The 19,009-nt window shown below is 32.8% G+C and overlaps 1 protein-coding gene across 2 annotated transcripts in view; it reads left to right on the top strand.

Annotated features, from left to right (window-relative positions):
• LOC114334081 (protein FAM214A) overlaps positions 1-19,009 on the top strand; it is a 232,822-nt gene that overhangs the window by 58,330 nt on the left and 155,483 nt on the right. For both annotated transcript variants that reach the window (XM_028284099.2, XM_050649958.1), the window contains exon 2: positions 206-317. The gene's annotated coding sequence lies outside the window, so the exon portion shown is untranslated. The remainder of the gene's footprint in view (positions 1-205; positions 318-19,009) is intronic.

Raw genomic sequence — 19,009 nt, 5'->3', positions numbered from 1 at the left:
TGAAAGGAGACAGCACTAACGACAACTTATTAGTGATAAAAAACCTGATAGTAACGTCTGCAGAATGCAACTAACTATTCGCACTAATATTCGTGGACTTTGAGAGAGCATTCGATAACATAAGTCAGCAAAAAATGCATTTGTTTATTGACTTATCGGCCTACGCTGTTTATTATTGTTCTTATAAAATTCTTTTTATTTCCAGATACGGAATAGTCAGGAGAAGTCGGAATATGGGACGTTGAAAGGCTGTAGATGGGTTAGCAAATGTCCAAGGAACAAACATTTCGTCTGATAGCTGTACTCGTAGTTTGAAGGTACCATTTTAAATTACTTCATCGGTCAATATTCTTGCTACTTTATTTTTGAATAAAAAAATGTTGTCGGTGTTTCACAAATCGATTTATTAAACCGTAATTGACTCATTATGAGTTATCCGAAATATTCCAAGACACAATTTGTGGTTCAATGACATTTTGATAAGTTGAATTGTATTACTATACAAGACACGTTAAATGCTACTAGGAGCACTCCTGAATCATAATTTACAATGTATAAACTTTGGAAATCATGATTTGGGATTAACAATGTACTATATACATTGTAAATTATGATTCGGGAGTGCTCCTAGTAGCATTTAACGTGTCGTGGTTTGTTTATTTCTACTGCATCTTAATTGTAAATTTAGTATACAGTGCTAGTCAAAAGTCCGTACCCCCCTCGTATCTTTTGAACGGTTATACTTATAATAGTGAAATTTGGAGGAAGGAAATGAACGGAAGTAGGCTTCTTAACTAGTCATTGCAGGTGACGTAAAAGTGACAGATGACTTTACAGCGCCACTGTGACAGATAATTTTAAATGGTACCCTATGGTAAGCGATACCTCGTTTGATAGGTATTGAAAATACCCATTCAGTTATAATACTTTTGTTTGAGTTTAAGCTCATTTGGATGAATAAATGAAATAATATAAAATTGTAGTTTCGCATTTAATTAATAAAAATTCAAACCTCCGCCTATGGTTACTTGTCAAAAAGGTTGACGTTGACGTAAAAACTACTAGAGAGCTGAAAAATGTCAACTTTTTTGATAAAATAACCATGGGCGGATATTTGAATTTTTAATAATTAAATGCGAAACTACAAAGTTGTATTTATTTCATTTATTCACCAAAATCAAAATCAACTTAAACCCAAAAAAATTAGTATGACTTAATAGGTATTTTCAATACCTTTCAAATGAGGTATCACAGTGGCGCTGTAAAGTCATCTGTCACTATTACGTCACCTGTCATGACTAGTTAAGAAGCGTACGTCCGTTTATTTCCTCCCTCCAAATTTCACTATTATATGTATAACCGCTCAAAAGATACGAGGGGGGGTACGGACTTTTGACTAGCACTGTATATACTATAATGTTTTTAACAAGTATATTTTTCTAAAGTAATAACTTTCTTCTAATTCTATAATCTTCTGTTGGTACCTATCTTCTATGGATCTTGACAATCACGTTGGTCCTCATAACTTTATTGACAGCTATACAGGTCGTCATGCGCCCACTGTCCTATATTCTTCAGTCACGATGTCCTTCGACGCTCCTGAGTTGTGGTGAGGTGACGTAGAAGCCACCTTTTCTTTTTGACACATTTTTGTCGATTTTAGCTATACAATACTTATATCTATTTCTACTTCTGTTGGAGTTTATCATTCACTTTACACATACTCCAACAGAAGTTCTCTTTTTTGTTACATTGGCCATGTTCCTTTCGCCTTGGCCATTGGCCATGTTCAGTACCTTATTCTTATCTTAATATTTCCATTCTTAGTCATCATCACTTTCTACTTTGAGCTACCGTCTTTGACAGGCATGCAAATTGGCCGTATCCATCCTTGAGTGTCAAGTTGTCGTTCTCTTGCATATATCGCTAGCCTAACTTCATTCAGTTTGCATCTGTCTATTCATACTTTTATTATCAGTTTATCTCATCTTTTCATTTTTGTTAATTTTGCTACACATTAGTTATTTCTTTTCCTTACTTCTGTTGGGAGTTTATTATTCTCTTTACTTTCACTCCAATAGAAGTTCTCTTTTTTGTTACATCGGCTTCTCAACGTTGAAGCCACCTTTTCTTTTTGACACATTTTTGTCAATTTTAGCTATACAATACTTACATCTATTTCTACTTCTGTTTGAGTTTATCATTCACTTTACACATACTCCAACAGAAGTTCTCTTTTTTGTTACATTGGCTAGAATCTTTTTCTTTGTCTACCTCTGTTGGAGTTTACCTTTCTCTTTACTTTCACTCCAACAGAAGTTCTCTTTTTTGTTACATTGGCCATGTTCCTTACATGGTCTTTCAAGTCCAAGTTCTTTTACCTTCGTCTTCTGAATTAATTAGTACTTCTCATTGGGCATCCTATGCCCTAAGTGTGATCCCTAACTTCCAGATCTTTTTCATAGGTTGGATCACCTTGGTATTTGTGAGATGAAGATGATGGCTTGTGTAAGATTGTGACCGTGAAATGTATCGTAAGTGCAGTGCCGTTTTATCCATTGGGCGCTTGGGGCGGGCGCCCAGGGGCCCGTAGTGACCTTTCCTTTTATTAATAACAAATTAAAGTCCGCTAAATAATCGAGGACCATATTTTTTTAAATAGAGACCATATTTTTTTAAATAGAGAAAAAGACTACGAAATTCCTGCGATTTCGATATGGTCTGATTTTAAGATTGATAAATAAGAACTGTGACAACTTTTAAACCAAAGAACGATTCCTTAGAAAATTGTAAAAAATGTATGAAGCTGGAGACAAAGCTTATTATAGAAGATTAAATGAAAGCAACTCTTATAGAGTAAAACCCAATGGAGGCAAAGAGAAGTGTTAAGGCTGTTTATTGTTACTTGTTAAAATTATTTTCAATTGAAAAAAATAGTTTAACTGATTTTGGATTTACTTTACCCACTGGAAATATTTGAATAGTTTACTCAAATCTCACGAAGAAAGTAAATTTCTTCTGAACTCTATGGTTACATTAATAACAAGATCATCAGTTGGAGTTAGATGGATCATCAGTTAAATTGGAGTTATAGACGCTGGCTTGAAAGAGCATGTAGAACGCGAAGCTGACTATTGAGTAAAGGTCCTAAGAAGAGTTGTTGTCACCATTAAATTATTTTCTTCTCAAGGACTAGCTTTTCGTTGATCCCATGAGAATTTAACGAGTCGTCATAAGGGAAATTACTCAAGTTGTCTTGTATACTTTGCTTTTGACAACTTCTTAACTCAGCATTTACAGTGGAATGCGAATTCCTGTCTGGAAAAACTTACAATGAATTCCTGGAAGCGATGAAAACAAAACATGTAGAAACTTTTGACGCTGTAAATGCTTTACTTAAAAACTACGGATCCATCAAACATATTTTTCCAGTTAAGCAATAACAGAGACAAAAAATCAGCAGTTAGAATTGAAGCCTAGGCACTGCATAATAAAATGGATACCTTTGAGACAGGTTAACTTGGATACTCTATTGACACTGATTTGGGCAAGGATTTTAAAACGGGTGAACGTGTCAATTGGAGTAGAATTAATGACATTTGAGCTTTGTTGGAGATGTAAGAAACAAATTAAGCGAAATTGAACTAGAAGCCAAAAATATTTTTTCTGGAGGCAATGATCTCAAACATATTCTATAGAATTGGCCTTCAAAAAACAAAGAAAAACACATTTTTTGATGAAGCAGTTGAAAGTGAAACAATTTTCAAGGGGCAAGAGATATTCAGAATTGAAGTACCTATTTAATGTTATATGCCACAATATTTCTCAAGATCTTATAATGCTACATCAGCTGTTAGATGTTTTTTACGCTAAATAAAGAAGAAGTCAAAAAGTGAATTAGTATTTTATGCGAGGAATATAAAAAAGATGTTGATGAAACCAAAGAGAACTTGCATAGTGAAATTATTCATTTTATAACGTTATGCCAAGATTTGAATAAACTTTTGAAAATTTGGTGTCATCTGTCATCCAGGACGTAAAGTCAACTTTTGCCAATTTTTAACTTTACTGCGTTTACTTGACGATACCAATTTCTAATGCGTCAGGCGAGCCTGGCGAGCGGTCTTTTTTGGCTTTAAAATGAATGAAGATACATATATTGAAGGTCAAAGGGTCAAGAAAACCTAGACGCATTATCACTATTGTATTATAAAAAATGAAGAAGTGGAGCAACTGAATTTTGATAGTATTAATATGGCAGTTTGCTAATGCTTAGTCAAGAAAAAAAGTGAGCTAATTTTTGTCTTATATATTTCTTAGAATATGTTTTTTTGTTTGTCATGTGTTGTTCTGTAGAACTTTCTGTTTTTTTTTTATATTTTTAAATGTATCTTTTGGAATATTTTTCACGTTTGCTATTTTTCTCGTTTGTTTTAAAAATCTTTATAAAAATTTTTAAAAATGTGTGGGTTTTACAATAAACGTTTATAGTTAATGCAGGTTAATGCATGTGTTTTTTGTTAAAAAAATTGACAACGAATAACAATGAAGGGGCCCCTAAATCTCTAGTGCCCAGGGCCCGAAGTTAGGTTAAACCGGCACTGCGTAAGTGGTTTAATAAATAATTTACAAAAATAATTATTTTATAACAAAAAATAATTATTTAAAATTCCTTTTATAATAGAACAGATAGAAATAGAAGTAAGAAGAAGAAGAAAAGACGAAATTAAAATGGCATTAAGTAACAGCAAGAATCGCAAAACAGTACATTCAGACCAAATCCCAGTCCAGTAGAAAGCTTAAAATGCATAAATTATTAAACCTGGGGCTAGATTCCGTGCACTGTAGATATCTACACATCGCTTTCTATCGATGTCAATTGTCGTAAAAATATTTGAATTTTTAGCTTTAATTGAATTATTTTCTAGTTTTGCTAGGTTATACTCTAATTGATGCTGAAGTGACACTTAGTAAAACAAGAAAATATTTGAATTAAAACTAAAAATTCAAATATATTGACATTGATAGAAAGCGATCGGCGTTAGCGATTATTGTACACAGAATCCCACCCCTGAGAGAGTGTCTAACACAATATACAAAACAGGGCATATACCGAAACACTGAAACAGCGGTTACTCTCGCGCCATCCCTAAAAATATACAAACAAAATATGTATTAATACCTAATTAATTGACCTTTTTATCCGCACATATATCAAAAATTACCTATGCCAACTGCCAACTAAAAATCAAACTGTACCTATTACAAAAACCAATTATAGTTTAACAACACACATCGTTTAAAAACAACAAATTGATAGATAAACGTGAAAACTATGAAAACAATCATGTTGTGACTTCAGTTCGTGCTTTTGTATCGCGGTAACAAAGATAATGCTTATCTCTATCTCCACTTGAAGCTAATCAAAATAGGTTAAGTTCCTACAAGAGCAGTTATGTAGATTAAAGGAATAAACGAGGATATTCAACAGATAAATCGCCTTCTGAAATCTGTAACAAATATAAAGGGGAGGGAAAGATTAGTACAGTTTGTCAAACGTAGGAAAGAGTTTGAAAATCTCAATAACGCCAGCATGGCGATGATTGTAAAGTTTTCAATTATTTCCTTACAATCTCCTCCTTCCTACGTTTGACAAACTATAATGTTTATATTACCGGAAAAATATTACTATTTGTTTACGTAGTTCTTCTTCCTAGTGTAGTCAACAGCTAACTAACGTGTCTAACAGCGTAGCTAACATGTCAAACAAAACAAGTGATATTGTGCCGATGTCTGCTATTACCCTGGGGGTGACTTTCACCCCTTTTCGGGGGTGAAAAAAGAAACTTTAAAATAAGTCCGGAAGTGGATAAACTGATTAATTCTAAGCAACTTTTGTTCTATACAGTTTTTTCACAAGTCAGTACTTTTCGAGTTATTTGGTTGTTTTGTTGAAAAATGAACATATTCACTCGCAAATAACTCGAAAAGTATTGACTTAGTGAAAAAACTGTATAGAACAAACGTTGCTTAGAATTAATCACTTTATCCAATTCCGGACTTACTTTAAAGGTTTCTTCTTTCACCCCCGAAACGGGATGATACTCACCCCCAGGGTAAAAGCACACATCGGCACAATATCACTTGTTTTGTTTGACATGTTAGCTACGTGCATGCCAAATTTGATGTCATTCAAAGTGTTTTTTTTTTAATTTAGAGCAAAAACCGTGAGTAAACGTACTATAAACCGTTATTTTTGCAATAATTTATTAATAACAAATAGGTCTGGATCCCGCGTATGAAAAAAAAGTTGATTAATAGCAAGCTGAAAATTTGTTAATAGCTTAAGGGTATCTAGTCGGATAAACTTTGATATATGGGAACACTGGAACAGGGGCAGTGGAACAGGTTAAAAATTTGGAACGGTCAGAACACGAAAACGGCACATTTATTTTGTCCGACAGAATAGACTTAAACTCTCCGAACAGAGATTAAACTCTCATGCAAAAATCAGACAGCTATTTATCACCTGTCATAATTCCTGTCATTTGAAAAATTCTACATGTTCCACTCATTAAAACGCCCATTTGGTGATAAATAGCAGTCTGATTTTTACATGAGAGTTTAATCTCTGTTCGGAGAGTTTAAGTCTATTCTGTCGGACAAAATAAATGTGCCGTTTTCGTGTTCTGACCGTTCCAAATTTTTAACCCGTTCCACAATTAAAACTGCCCCTGTTCCAGTGTTCCCATATATCAAAGTTTATCCGACTAGACACCCTTAAGTTACTAACAAATTTTCAGCTTGCTATTAATCAACTTTTTTTTCATACGCGGGATCCAGACCTAAAAGTCGGAACGTGGTTTAAGCTATTACGACTAGTGACATTCGATTCAGCGAAAAAAAATACACCAGAGAAGACCTTAACACTATCAATTTATTTATAGGGTTTCTAATAATTCCTGAAAAACACCTAATTTTACCATAATTTGTTAATAACAATTAAACGCACCACATTTGGGCTTCCAGACCACAACCATTGGATTCAGCGACCCAAAAAACCTATAATACCACCATCAAATCGCGGCGAACTAAAAGTGTCCACGGGATCCCCTATGTTGCGACTACACTATTTATACCGAAATATAAATATAGGAAAGGGCAAAATACGCTCTGTTTGTCTGCGTTATTCTCTTCCGTATTTCTCCATCTTCTGATCCGTCACGACATATATTTCTATCTCAGGTATGTAAACTTTCCAACCGTTTCAATGTCATCTTCATGTATAATGTTTTGTGGAACTATATTTTTTCTCGTCTGTATCATTATTTTTGTTTTTTTCTGTGTTAATTGCTAATTTCCAGACCTAGCCTTTTTGTTTGCGTTTTTAACTCTGCGTATGTTTCCTATGCTCCTGTTGATGTTCTACTCATAGTTTCACTAATGTCCACTTTACATCAACAATAAATTAAACAAGAAATTGACAAAGTTATTCAAGGCCAAATTTGACGTGTACAAAATGTATGGTTTGTAAAATAAAATGAAGGAATTTGATGAAATAGAACAATTGGATATGGTTTATTTTGTCAAATTTCTTTATTTTCTTTTTATTCACGGCAAAATTGGATGTAGAATTGTGTTTTGTATAAGTCAAATTTGACCTTCAAGAAGTTGGTCAATTTCTTGTTCAATTTATTGTTGATGTAAAGCGGGTATAACACGAAAATTTAATGTCGTAATTGCATGTGGGTGTCTTTCTAAAGACAAATCACATGCTATAATTTTTTTCTGACAAATATTCTTAAGTTAAAATTGATTTCATGTAATCGAATGAACTATCTTTCAATAAAGTCGTTCCAAGCTTTCAAGATGGCAACTCATACATATTGGCAATATGATTTTAGAGTCATCTACTTTAAAATGTACCTATAACAATATCTGCATCGTCAATATGAATGACTCAGATAAAATTAAATTAGGTATTAGAAGATTTTTTCACCAAATAACAAAAACAAAATTTGTTTAATGTATTAATTGTTTGTATTTTCCCAAGTAGAAATCAAAACGTCAAATTTCAAAGTAAAATTGTGGCTAATTCATAATTAAAATAGTAAATTTCATTAAGAACAATATTCAAAATGTTAAATACTTTCAATAAAAGCATCAAATTTTTTTTATTCGTAAAATTTCTTTTACTTTATGAAAAAAAAACTATTAATAATCACGTAGATTTCAGCTCGGGGATATCTTTATACATAACAGCAGATTTTTTGCAACTTTCACCATCTCTTCTGTTTTCTCGCTTCCTCGCTGTTTGGGCGAGCGCCGAGGTTGCACCTTCCAATGGTTGAAACTAGGCCAAGGTTCTTCGCTGCTTGCGCTTACTGTACGTATTGATTTCTTAAAAAGCAAGCCCCCTTTTAATCCCCCCGCTCCGACGACCGTTAGATTTTCGTCATATGCGACTTGGGTAACGTAATTGGCGATTTCCACGTTGGTTACAGCTTTCGATGAATCTATCTACCGATCAACTTACTCATACCGCCATATTGTACCGGGTGTCCCAATAAGAATGGCTCTCGGCCATATATCTCAGGAACCGTTTATAGTACAGCTTTGAGAAAAAAAAATATTTATAACAAAAGTTCCCTCAGGAAAAGCCTGGAAATTATTTTCATAACTGTAGGTCCACCGCTAGAGGGCGTAATTGAATATCAAAAATTAAAAAATCAAAATTTTACAAAATTTACCTAATGAAAGGGCACTGGAAATCCAATCATCGTATTCTTCATAAAATTCTGCGCATATTTAATTTCACAAGTTTAAGTCTACCTCTGCAAATAAGAGGTGGGGGTGAGTGGGAACCTTCTTATGAAAAAATGGCTGTAAGTCCGGTTATGCTTAATCGAATTTTGCATACTTGGTCTTGTTGAAAACAGATCTTTTTCGTCAATGTAAGAGTTTTCTTTTCGAAATAGCCTAATAAGTAATATGCCAGCTAGTAGCTGATATTTAATTATTTTCGGAAATCTAGTTTTCTTTGGAGAATATTAAATACAAGTATGCATTTTTAATCCTGTATTACAAAATTAGGCCAAATTAGCAACATAATACCGAAAACCGCATGTCGATACCTTTTTTCTATCTCGAGATATCTTAAGAAACGTGTAAATTTTAAATAACTGTTAATGCCACCGGTAAACGAAGTTAAGGAAAAGTAGTGTGCTATGGAAAAAACAAAGAAACATTTTCCAGATGTAAACGTATATAATTAATTAAAACAACAATAAGACAAACAACACTATAAAATATAACAAAGAAATAAAAGCAACTACTTACTTAGTGACGACCTAAATGTTCAAATTGTTGCCCATCATTTTCGATGCAAGCATTTACTCTTTCAAGTATAGATTGAACAGCAGTCTCAATTTCTGCTTTCGCAATGCTTTGAATGGCGTTTCGTATTCTCTAGATTCTATATCATGTTTTCTCGAGTAGTGCGCCTAGCGGCAAAAACAAGGTTTTTAATCCGTCCTCATAAATAAAAGTCTAAAACAGTGAAATCTGTTGCTATTCAATCTACTCTTGAAAGAGTAAATGCTTGCATCAAAAATGATGGGAAACAATTTGAACATTTAGGCAGTCACTAAGACTAAGTAAGTAGTTGCTTTTATTTCTTTGTTATATTTTATAGTTTTGTTTGTCTTATTGTTGTTTTAATTATTTATATACGTTTACATCTGGAAAATGTTTATTTGTTTTTTCCATAGCACACTACTTTTTCTTAACCTCGTTCACATTTCTTAAGATATCTCGAGATAGAAAAAAGGTATCGACATGCGGTTTTCGGTATTATGTTGCTAATTTGGTCTAATTTTGTAATACAGGATTAAAAATGCATACTTGTATTTAATATTTTCCAAAGAAAACTAGATTTCTGCAAATAATTAAATAACGCCTCCTAGCTTGCATATTACCTACTTAGGCTATTTCGAAAATAAGATACTTACATTGATGAAAAAGAGCTGTTTTCAACAAGACCAAGTATGAAAAATTCGATGTAGCAGAACCGGACTTACAGCCATTTTTTCATAAGAAGGTTCCCACTCACCCGCACCTCTTATTTGCAAAGGTAGACTCTACTAACTTATGATATCAAATATGCGCAGAATTTTATGAAGAATACGATGATTGGATTTCCAGTGCCCTTTTATTAGGTAAATTTTGTAAAATTTTGATTTTTTAATTTTTGATATTCAATTACGCCCTCTAGCGGTGGACCTACAATTATGAAAATAATTTCCAGGCTTTTCCCGAGGCAACTTTTGTTATAAATATTTTTTTCTCAAAGCTGTACTATAAACGGTTCCTGAGATATGGCCGAGAGCCATTCTTATTGGGACACTCGGTACATAGCGAGAATATATCTCTTTTTTGTGTTAATTAGAAAAACCAGTTACTTCTTCTTCCATGTTTTTCTTATTGGGACACCCGGTACATAGCGAGAATATATCTCTTTTTTGTGTTAATTAGAAAAACCAGTTACTTCTTCTTCCATGTTTTTTAATAGAAAAGCTCTGTTTAATCCTTGGGAAAAGTTTGTGTTATACGAGGATTATCCAATAACTACGTGACTCAATGAAAATTCAAGTTATTTTTTCAACATAAATGGTGTTTTATGTGTACATAATTGGTGTATATACCAACTTAATGTCATGACTGTCCAAAAACTTACATTGGTCAAACTGGAAGAACCTTTAACAAATGTATAGCAGAATACAAAAGGGCTTTCAATAATAGAAAAACAGATTTTGTGTACTCAGTTCACCTTCTAGATCTAGATAATCTTTTTAATGGCTAATTTAAAGTTGTCCATAATAACTCCATTCAAAATAAAGTCCTTAAGCCATATTTATTTATTAGAATCTATGGAAATTAATAAATTAAAAAACACGAATATAATTCTGAATGTCCAACTTGCGACAATTTTCCTCCACTTATTAAGAAAAAACTAATACAATACTTGAGAAAGGCACTCTACTGAAACAGCAGCAGTGAAAATAAATAATAATTGAGGGGGCCAGACGTAAAAGGGTTTAAGTGCAGTTTTGATAGTTCTGAGATAATCAGCTTCAGTTGTTTCAGTTTTATAAATTCTAGAAGTCATTAAACTAAAATATTATGTCTAGTGTACAATGTACTATAAAATTATAAAAATATAAAGCTATATTATTACTCTTACTATATTCTTCCTTTTTTTCAATTATTAAAAAAAAAGAATGTGTGTGTACTTTGTACGCACGTAAGAAGATATACTTCTATTATATGATTTCTTAAAAATAAATATACTTTAAAAAGTTTGTTTTAATTTTTTTTAAACCCCAAACTAATTTTGTGCTTACCGCTTTCATAAAAATAAAAAAAGTATAGGATTGCTCCGGATTCGAACTCAAGACCTCTCGATCTCTATCCGAATGCTATACCAAATACGCTACGAGGACTGTTAGTCTAGGCGCCAGAGGGGTCACCGTGTCATATTCAATTCTGATGGACAAACTCAACGGTATCTTATGGATTTTTGGCTGCTGATTACGAATTTCGAGGGGGGATTTCGATCCCAGGGGTCAAAAAATTGTTATAAACAATTTAATTGTTTATAAATTGTTTATAAGGCTCTGGCTCATAAACTAAAAGAGATAATAAAAATGTTTCAAATAAAATTTCTTCCTTAATAAAAAACGAAGAAAAAACCGTTTACTAAACTTAAATCTAACAATTAGAACTCAAGATATTGTAAAATTAGTGCACAATGCAAATTGCAAATTGCAAAATAAGTATTTTTCGAAGCTTTATCGATCGTAACTCAGCTTCTACGCATGCAAATGAGCCTTAGAAGGTGTTGTTTTAAAGCTTGATTAACAGGCTTCCAAACAAAGTTTGTTAAATTACTTGATCTTCATTTGTTCTAAAGTTATACCCGTTTGAAGTTACAATTTTCTTAAAAATATTGTACATTCATTTGTTTATAAGGGTTTCAGGCAAATTTGGGCTATAAATATTTATACTTTAATTAACAATAATGATAGAAAAACTCAAAAGAAACATTTTGAGCTTTTTAAAATGTTCGTAAGTTTATTTTTGGTCAAGATATCGATATTTTAGTGGCGAGCTATGAAGCGCAAAATCGGCTAACAGTCAAGTATGTAAGTATTTTTCAGCTTTATCGATCGTAACTCGACTTCTACGCATGCAAATGAGCCAATATATGATATCCATATAAAAACGAATCAAGTTCTTTTACAGCATCATCATTGCATATAAGACGAGCATTTATGTTGTGGCAGCATACACACAATTGACGTGCCTTGATGTAGTTGCAAAAGAACTAGATCCACTTTATATGGATATCATATAGATAATTAGACTCTGAAGCCCCAGAAAGTTTTAGTTTTACTGCCTACAAGAACAGACTTAGTACCACCATCTAACTGTAAAAATTGCTCTAAGAACTTATGCAGATGTAAAAAAAGCTGAGATTTTCTGTATATCTCGATGCAGATGCATGAAAGATAATGTTTGTAAAAATAAATAAATAATATCAACTTACTTTTTAGTTATATTTCTGAAATATTAATTTTTAATGTGTTTTTTCTCATTTAGTACAAAAAATAGAAGACAAATTAAATAGAATGAAAGGTGATACGAGATACAGTATGATGATTTAATTATAAGAAGTATATGATAAAATTCTATTAGGATCTTCAAAAATGAAAAATGAAGGTAACGTATACATACATAGAAATTATAATTTGCATCGAGATCTTAGCGCGTGAACCTTTACGCTGTGAGCCAATCTTGCGCCTCAAAGCGCGCCATTAAAATATCGACATCTTAGCCAAAAATAAACTTACGAACAGTTTCGTAAGCTCAAATTGTTCGTTTTGAGTTTTTCTATCATTACTGTTAATTAAAGTATAAATGTTTATAGCTCAAATTTGCTTGAAACCCTTATAAACAAATGAATGTACAATATTTTTAAGAAAATTATAACTTCAAACGAGTATAACTTTAAAACAAATGAAGATCAAATAATTTAACAAACTTTGTTTAGAAGCCTCCTAATTAAGCTTTAAAAGGACACCGTATAAGGCTCATTTACATGCGTAGAAGCTGAGTTACGATCGATAAAGCTTAGAAAAATACTTATTTTGCAATTTGCATTGTGCACTAATTTTACAATATCTTGAGTTCTAATTGTCGGATTTAAGTTTGGTAAACGGTTATTTCTTCATTTTTTATTAAGGAACAAATTTTATTTGAAACATTTTTTTTATCTCTTTTAGTTTATGAGCCAGAGCCTTATAAACAATTTATAGACAATTAAATTGTTTATAACAATTTTTTGACCACTCGGATCGAAATCCCCCCTCGAAATTCGTAATCAGCAGCCAAAAATCCGTAAGAAACCGTTGAGTTTGTCCATCAGAATTGAAAATGACACGGTGACCTCTATTTGGCGCCTAGACTATGTGTTTGTATCGGTTCGGACGTACCTATACAAACAGACAAGGTGAAGTATAATAAATATACAATAAAATGTTTTAATAATACTCATCTTACTCCTGAGGAAGACAAATCCACAGACACAAAAATTATAATAAATATATTTACTAAAAAAACCAATATATTCTTTTCACACCTTTTCTTGCACTGATATATTAGATTTAGCAACTAAACGCGATACATGTCTGTTTGCGCATGCGCGCAGTATTATGAAATTTTACTCTCAATCGTGCCTAAAGAAGTATAACTTCAAAAATGTACTTTAATCGGTACATGGTGTTGATAAATGTTACTGATAAAACGGTTCACGTGCAGATATTAACTACATATTACTAATCATTTTTGTCCCAGCGTAACTACACAGTGTAACTACAACTGGCACGTTGCATAATACTTAATTAGTCTTCAAAATTGGTCACAAATCTAATATTTATTTACTTACTTGAAATTAATCTTGTATTAACATGTGTTTACACATTACAGAATACTAAAAATAGTTTTGTGGTAAAATGGTTCAAGCGCACTTAACCCGTTTATTACTATTTGTTTTTACAGAGTACTAAAAATAGTTTTGTGGTAAAACGGTTCAAGCGCATGGTTAAACCTGTTTACTACCAAAGCAAACTGTAATTGTTTTCAGTGAACTAAATGTAATGGCGATAGATGGCGATTGTAGAGCAAAATATGCTTAAATTGTTTTACCACCAAGCTCTAATACCATTTAAGTATGCGAATCTGTACTTAGAGTAGAATTTTAAAAAAGTGCACTTAAACCCTTTTACTTCTAACCCCCTCAATTGTAATAAATTTTGTGGAAGTGTAGAAAACAAAAGTTGTCAGTGTTACTTTACGTATTCTCTAGGAACAGTTGTATCACTATTTTTCCTTTTTTTCGAGGGGGAGGGGGCTAACTATAAGGAGGATATATGCTTGTGAATGTTATTACTTTTATAGGTTTAGGGGAAGAGCTTTTTAATGAAGGGAAAGGTTTAATGGAGGGAAATGGAAGGAGTCATGAGTCAGAAGTTTGTTTATTGGACTTCTTTAAACGATATATTTAAGTTAGCCATTCATAGTTTCTCTAGTTTTCCTTTTTTCTATGAACTCTTTTGATAGGAATATTAGATTTAATAGTGTTGTCAAGAGTATTTTCACTCAAAGTAGTATTTACTTAAGGAACCAATTCTAATCCATTTCTACCCACACTAACAATTTCAATAATATTTTTATCATAATATTAGATACTTAGCGAAAGTAGTTTTTCTCGAAAAAACCCATATTCAAATCGATTTGTTGAACAAATAATATAAAAAACGGACCAATATCATTAGAATTAAATCGGTTCAATGTATTAGATTTCTGGCTTTTTCGAATATTTGTTTTACCTGAAATCGAAGGCAAATTTTTGCTGTCATTACTGAGTTTGATAATATCAGTGGAACATTCAACAAGAGATATGATACAAAGCACAAAGCATTTGTATGCATAATTTTACCAGATACTTTACTTGACTTAACAGATTTAGTTGTATACCCTCTAAATTCGCCCTTCTAGTAAATTTCTCGATTTTGGATTTCTCGGGGCCTATGTTAAGTCCATTCTGTAACTACCGTCAGAGCCTGTTGGATGACTGTGCCATTAAATTTGCCGAGGACTAAGAAGACCAGGTCATCCACAATTCCAGGACCCTCAGATTCCACAAGAGAGGAGATATAATTCCGCTCTGCTCTGCGGATACCCTCTGGCTATGCTGATGCTGTATCACCCAGTAACGTTGCGTATATCACACGACTACTCTGCATGCAGTCTATCCATCTGCAGCTTGTTTCGTCATTCCTTTTAGACGATTCGCCTTTATGATTGGTAAGTTGGAGGTGATGTAGAATGCTCCCTCTATATCGAGAAATGCACCGAATATCACCTCTTGGTTTTCCAGAACATACTCGCATACTCCACCCTCTGCATAAGATGGTGCAATGCCGTTTCTGTAGAATTCTGCTCGATATACCTAAAGATTTAGTTCTAACATGAATCCATGTGTAATGATGCAGCATCCATAATTCAACAATTTAACCTTTTGTCGACGGAATGGAGAAAAATACAGATTGCATCGTTTTTTGAGTTGGTCTTACGCCCAAAAATATATTTTTGAGTAAGAAACCAATTTACTAAATGCTACGTGTGGTCGGTGCTGCTATATGGCATAGAGGACTGGTCGCTCAAAACGAGGGATATAAACAGATTAGAAGCCTTCGAAATGTGGCTATATCACCGTATCCTAAAGATACCATGGACAGCGAAAGTCACAAATGTAAATGTCCTTAAAAGAATCAACCAATAACGCCAACTTTTCGAAAACATCAAGAAAAGGAAAACGGCGTATTTGGGTCACATCATGCGAAACGAAAAATACTAGTTCCTTCAACTTATAATCCAGGGTAAAATTGAAGGCAAGAGAGGAATAGGACGCAAGGAAATGTCCTGGCTCCGAAACATAAGGCAATGGACAGGGATTAACGACATACAATCTCTGATACACATTGCAAGAAACAGAGAGTTAATGGAAAATGTGATCGCTAACATCCATTAGTGGATTTGCATTCGAAGAAGAAGAAGAGTAAGAAACGACGTAATCCTTTTCAGATGCAGCAATCTGCTTTTTTTAATAGAGGTTTTCGTTGACACAACCTGCCAGGTTGGAAAAGAATGCTAGGTCTAGGGTCTAGGAATCAATTCCTAGCGTGAAAAGTGCTAGGTCTAGGAATCTGCCTTTGGTAAGACGAAAATTCAATGCTGTCACTTTTTTTTCAATACTTTTCGAGTTATTTGCGAGTGAATATGTTCATGTTTAACAAAATAAAACATGTTTTTGGACGGTTTTTCGGAGATAACTCAAAAAGTAAGTATTTTAGCGAAAGAAATATTCTTAGCAAAAATATAGCCCATAAAAAATCGAAAAAAATGGTGTATACGTGAGGCCTGTAGACCCAGTAGAAGCAGATTTGCAGCTAATGAAAAGTAGGTTCTTCTTCGTCAAATTCCAAATCGAATATTTCAATGTGAAATAACCCAAAAGGGAGCACTTTTAGGGGAAAATTCATTTTAACTTTTTTAAAGTGTTTAAAAAAAAAAGGTTTATTTCTGTTTTTTAAAAAAACTTGTAATATTAAAAGTATGTAAGTGAATTACGCTCAAAATATTGTTGGTCCCTTTTATTTTTTAGTAAACAAATCGCGAAAATCGCCCCCTAATTAGCATCACATATAAATTTTAACATTACCACTTCACAAGTTACTTTGTCTAAGTATTATTTATATGATCTGTAAGTTTCATCGGTTCAAAGTGCTTCGTTTTGAAAAAGCTGTAGTTAGAATGGCTTGAACGAGTAACTAATCACGAGTTTAGGCAAATTTTTAACAGCCATAGCATAACCAATTTTTGTCTAACAAGAAAACAAAAAACCAAAAATATTCAGAAAAGCAAAACGTACATTTTATTACTCTTTGAGATTTTTGGTATTCCTAATTGTTTTTTTCTACAACCGTGTTAAAAATGCAATTTTTAGCACTCCATACGAGCGTTAAAAATGCTACTTTAAGGCACTAGTGCTTTAAAATTTTTATGGCACTGCAGTTCGTATTGACTGTATAGGCAATTTTGATGTAATGTCAAAAAAATATAAAAATGGAATGTCAGTCAAGTTCAAGTAAAAGTTTTTGTAGATATTGTCCTGTAATTACGTTTGTAGAAAAAATATTGTATGATATGTGTGTTAAAAAGTGCATTTTTAAGGCACTGATGTGAATTTTAGGCACTCGCTTCGCTCATTCTGCAAACTTTCACATGCGTGTCTTAAACATGTTCTTTTAACACTTATATCATAAATAACTATTAAGTTAATTCCATAAACAATTACGATTTTTTTTCAAAATTAAAAAAAAATGTTTTATTTTAAACCCAATTTTTTTCAAAACTGAGCACTTTAAAAAACAAACCTTTTTTAAACACTTGTTAAAAAAGTTGTAATTAATTTTCCCCGAAAAGTGCTCCTTTTTTGGTTATTGCACATTGAAATATTCGATTTGGAATTTGACGAAGAAGAACCTACATTTCATTAGCTGCAACCCTGCTTCTACTGGGTCTGCAGACCTCACGCATACACCATTTTTTTCAATTTTTTATAAGCTATATTTTTACTAAGAATATTTTTTTCGCTAAAATACTTACTTTTTCAGTTATCTCTGAAAAACCGTCCAAAAACATTTTTTTTGGTTAAAAATGAACACATTCACTCGCAAATAACTCGAAAAGTATTGACTTAGTAAAAAAACTCTATAGAACAAAAGTTACTTAGAATTAGCCATTTTATCCAATTCCGGACTTATTTTGAACGTATATTTTTTCAACCCCGAGAAAAAAAATTTCACCCCGTATTTTCCAATTTTTGTAAAATGGAGGGGACGTAGAATTGTAAACTTTTTCTTACATAATAATAGACAATTTCAACTACCTATTCCCAAATTTTCATCCTTCCTTTATTTTTTTGGAGGTTTCCGTAAAATTTTGCGTTCTCTGATCGGGCTAAAAAGAGATAAGCTTGTTCTACATCAGTGATACCGTTGATTGAGGATATTTCAATCAACGGTGATACTCAACCTGCGGCCCGCGGGCCGCATGCGGCCCTCTAGCATTTTTTATGCGGCCCGAAGGCTAACTAAAGGGCCCTGTGATCAAATTATTTGTCAAATTTCACGTGTTTTTCAAATTATTTGATATGGTAGGGGAGCAAAGTATGCTAAATTTGCAGTCACTCGAGCGTTATGGGGACCTATTGGGTTGTGATTATTAGGTCCTAAAACCAAAAAAAGTTAAGTAAAATTTTCCATTTTACTGAGGACTTTCCATTTTTTAATTTAATTTTCCATTTCCAACAATCGTTTTTTCCGATTATAGCGCCATCTATCCATAATTCGAAAAAATGTCTCGAATAAAAGTTGCTTATTTTTACGCAAGGAATCCAAATCTGCAATAAAAATTTGGTGATCCCTTTTAAGATTTTAAAGTAACCCCCCACCCCACCTCCGTGGGGGGTCGTGTTTGGTACCAATCGATAGATTTTTCAAAAACATTTTGAAAGTGTATTTTGCAGTTTTTCGATCTAATGTTGAGTTTGCGAAATATCGCGGGGTTTGTATTTAAAATTTTAAATTTACCCCCACCCCTCTCCGTGGGGGTTCATGTTTAGTACCATTCGATAGATTTTTTAAAAATATTGAAGATGTATTTTTTAGTTTTTCGATCTGATGTTCATTTCGCGAAATATTCTCTCTTTTTTTGTGAAACTTTTTGACTCACCCATTTCCTTACGCCCAGCTCAAATCGTCAGATTTTTCAAATATACACTCTTTTGCATGTACTTACCTTACCTTATCTTAATCTCTGACAA

Source organism: Diabrotica virgifera, chromosome 4, assembly GCF_917563875.1.
Source record: "Diabrotica virgifera virgifera chromosome 4, PGI_DIABVI_V3a".
Taxonomy (NCBI): domain Eukaryota; kingdom Metazoa; phylum Arthropoda; class Insecta; order Coleoptera; family Chrysomelidae; genus Diabrotica; species Diabrotica virgifera.
This window is presented reverse-complemented; position numbering and strand designations above follow the sequence as displayed.